The sequence below is a fragment of the Pinus tabuliformis genome, chromosome X (genome assembly GCF_031772625.1).
Source record: "Pinus tabuliformis cultivar Carrire ecotype Pingquan chromosome X, CPIR1, whole genome shotgun sequence".
NCBI classification, from domain to species: Eukaryota; Viridiplantae; Streptophyta; class Pinopsida; order Pinales; family Pinaceae; genus Pinus; species Pinus tabuliformis.
This window is the reverse complement of record NC_142308.1, coordinates 939080325-939084652: the sequence shown is the minus strand read 5'-3', so window position 1 is coordinate 939084652 and position 4328 is coordinate 939080325. Positions and strand designations below refer to the sequence as shown.

Sequence of the window (4328 nt, the reverse complement as noted above, 5' to 3'; positions counted from 1 at the left end):
GTATATGTATAGAGAGTGACTGGCTATGGAGGGGGTTTCCTAAGCCTGCCTTTCTGTTCTCCCTTTTTACAAGTTTATTTGAGAATTGGGCTATGATGGTGGAGATATACTTTGAGATGAGATGGGATCAAATCTCCTTGCAAGCGTGAAGTACGAGCTGTCTAGAGGAATTTGGAAAATTCAATATAACAAATAAGACCAACGGTTATCGACAAAAAGGAAGAAGGGAATGAGATATTTTAATGTTACCATGCCTGTGTTTTCTTGCTGTCATTTCAACTTTGAGGGGAATTGATCATTGCATGGTGTTGTTTATTGTTGTTCATTGTAGTCCTCAAAGGATGTGGGGATAAGTTTGCTTTCTTTCTTATTCCTCCTATGTATTTATGCTAAGTATGAATTTTTTTCTCTGCTCCTTAATACATATATCTAAAAACATATGCTCTTCTTCTTCCTTACTATCCTTTCCTTCACTGCACCTCCTTCACAACTATGAATGCGAATGTGTTAGTATTGGTGTACAAGTTTTGTAATACAGGCAGGGATGTTGTTGGGCATGTCTTATATTATGGTAGTTATGGGTATCACTACCACCTTTGTAGGCAACATAACTCTCCCCAAGTAGTGTGAATCCAAAATTTGTTGCTCTGATTAATATCAAGAGTGGACTGAATGACCCATACAATATGATTGTGAATTGGGATGGCAGTTCTGTGGATCCCTGTTGTTGGAACATGGTCACCTATAATGTTGATAACTTAGTTATTGCATTGGGATTATCCATCCAAAACCTATCAAGGACATTATCTACAGGCATTGGGAACCTCACCAATCTTCAGTTTGTGGTTTTGAAAAATAATGACATGTCAAGACCTATTCCTGAAGCATTAGGGAAGCTTGGAAATCTTCAAACACTAGAACTCTCCATCAATTATTTCAACGACGTTACACCCACTTCATTAGGAAAGATGAAGAACCTCAATAACCTAAGGCTGAATAAAAACAACCTTTATGGACCATTTCCAGGATCACTAGCCAACATCTTTGTGTTGTCATTTATGGACTTGTCCTACAACAATCTCAGTGGTTCAATCCTAGCTATTCATGCAAGGACCTTCTATATTCAAGGAAACCCTCTATTATGTGGGTCAGGTGTTGTACACCTTTTCCCTAGAGAATCTCCAACACCTATGCCTTTGAATACCAATACATCAAAAACTATTATAGCTCCTTCTGGAGTTTCTAGAAAACATACTATGCCTTTAGATTTAGATTTGAGTCTTGGTTTTCTGGTAAAATTGGCCTTGCAATTGGAATTTTCCTTTGGTGGAGACAAAGACACAATCAATGAGTTTTTTTTTTTTTAATTTATTTATTATTATTTAAGTGACAAGCATGATGCAAAAGTTTTCTTGGGACATTTAGAGAGATTCCATTTCAAAGAGCTTCAGGTTGTTGCTGATAATTTTAGTAGCAATAATTTTCTAGGTTCATGAGGATTTGGGAATGTGTATAAGGGATGGCTACAAGATGGCACTCTTCTAGCTGTAATAAGATTGAAAGATGTTAATGCAGCAGGGGAAGAAGTCCAATTTCAAACAAAAGTTGAGATGATAAGATTGGTTGGCATAGGAATTTTTTGAGATTACGTGGATTTCACATGACATCCACAAAAGACTATTGGTTTATCCATACATGCAAAATAAAAGTGTTGCATCTCATGTGAGAGATACATCAATGGAAAACCTACATTGGATTGGGCTACAAGGAAGAGGATACCTTGGGAGTTGCTAGGGGACTTCAGTACCTACATGAATAGTGTGATCCCAAGATAATTCAACGTGATGTAAAAGAAGACAACATCTTAGTGGATCAATATTTTGAAGCTATTGTGGGTGACGTTAGATTAGAAAAACTTCTGGATCACAGGGATTCATGTGTGACTTTAGCTGTTAGGGGTATTGTTGGGAACATAGCCCTTGAGTACCTTTAAATGGGCCAGTCCTTTGATAAGACCAATGTATTTGGTTTTGGAATATTTTTATTGGAACTTATAACTTGGAAAAATGATTTGGATTTTGGTTGGGCAACAAACCAGAAAGGAGTGATGCTTGATTGGGTTAAAAAACTACATTAGGAGAATAGGCATGACATCATGATAGACAAGGATATTAAACCCAAATATGATAGTTGAACTTGAGGAGATGGTGCAGGTAGCACTATTATGTACTTAGTTTAACCTGGTCATTGTCCGAAGATGTATGAAGTGGTTAGGATGTCGGAAGGTGATGGATTGGCAGAAAGGTGGGAATCTTCATAGAAGTTTGAAACAACTAAATACAAGGGGATGAAAATTATATACAAGAGGTATTATGACTTTATCGATGAATATTCATCATTGGTTTTGAAAGAAATGGAACTTTAAGGTTTGAGGTGACTTACATGAAATGATAATATCATGTTTGGAATTGTTCTCATGTGGTGTGATGGAGGCTTGTTTATCTCAGAACATCTTGAATTAACCCCGAGGCAGAGTTAGTTGTTGTATCTTTCTTGCAGTTTCACTGTGAGGTGCAATATCATGGCATCTCTGTTTTGGGTTTTTTCTTGTAAAATTATCGTAGTATACTCTCTTACCTCACCTACATGTTACATTTTCAACATGGTTTTTTTGCACCCAAGTGAGGAATATAGGCACAACTTACTTGTATGTAACTTGTCATACAGTGAGTTGAAGGATTTTTGTTGAGATTACATGCAAATTCTAGAAATTTTACCATAGTCAGGCCTATTTTTTTTATTTTGAGTTGGAAAAGAACTAGGCTCAGTTGTTACTCCATGCTTATTAGGATCCTACATGTGCATTGTTGCTCATCTTTCTCAAGAGGAGGCCTAAGAAAATCACAAATTTCAGGACAACTTTGAGTGCAACTTTTTATATAGAAAAACTCCTCCAACATAATTTTCTATCAAGTTTCTCAACCCCTGAAGTTGAGGCATTGACTGAACATTGCATTGTAGTATTTAGAAATTTATGCAAGAAATTTTTAGTTTCTCCAATGTAGTGTGGAGAAAATATGTGATTCTTAGAAGTGGTTCATTTAAAATCGAAATATGCGTGTGTTCTGCACACAACTGCCTTAAGTTAAAGTGTAGTAGTTGTAATATGATTCGAATCATGTACAACAAATATTTAAAAAGCTATACTTGTAAGTATTCATGCTCTATCGTGGTATTTTCAACCATATGATGTTTTCTTTCCCTAATGTGGAGGGTTATTTATTTAAATTCACATATCAATATAGTGTCTAGTAGTTATGCAGGAGTGGTTGGAGCCTGGTGATTTGAATGTACAAAGGTGGGGCAAGATGTCTTGCATTGCCCTATGCCTATCCTATTTTTTTTTTTTCTATTAACCTTTCTTTCCTTCTTTTTCTAGGAAGAAAGAGCATGTGAAGGAACAATACAACACAATTGATTGTCCTCATAAAATAGTAAGGTTGCATTTTTTGATAAAACATATCTCTCTATATCTCAAGTGGTTTATAGTGGTACTAGAAATACTCAATGAAGTTTCGTTAGGATTCTCCTAACATTAAATAATGTTATTAGTTGCCCTAAGTTTGAGGATCTTAATTAGTGTTATTGATTCACATAAGCTCTCAACTAGTTATGGAAGTGGGTAAATAATAAATAACTTATTACATTAGCTATATGTGCACCTGGTGCTTCTCTTTTCCTTTAACAATAAATTGTGTATCTAGTATTGATAGCTTGCAAACCAGTATTAGCAGGAACTTGTGACTTGGCAAGGGCCAAGATGCCTGGAGACAGTCTCATATGGGGGTCCCACTCCAAGGGGACACCAACCCTTAGAGCCTCATTTAAGTGGGCAATATGAACCATTCAACATGTACATGCTCGATCCCTCTCTAGTTTTGAACTTGTGATCTCCACGGAAGAGACACATGTTCTATTGGTCTCAACCTTTAATGAACATAATTATCATATGGGGAAGTCCTGAGATCATATGGAATCAACCTCTGTTTTGTAGCCAATTTTGATAAGGGGAGATATCAAATCATGGATTGAATGTTGATGAAGATTCTTTAGTGAAATTATAAAATCATTTCAGATAGTAAAAATTGCTTGAAGGAATGTAGGTTGAGACCTCTAGGGGGGAAGATTGTTGAAAAATGTGCAACAAGAAATGTTAAATCTAGAATGTGCTAAAATTAGGAATCCTAAAAATGGCATGTCTAAAAATAGTAGTTTGGCCAGTGAGGTCATTGGCCACCTTGGGTGAGAGGTGAAACTGCTAAAAATAG

General features: G+C 36.1%; 1 pseudogene; it reads left to right on the top strand.

The window, feature by feature from the left end:
* Positions 1–617: 617 nt before the first annotated feature.
* Positions 618–4124, top strand: LOC149142789 (protein CLAVATA3 INSENSITIVE RECEPTOR KINASE 5-like; annotated as a pseudogene).
* Positions 4125–4328: the final 204 nt, after the last annotated feature.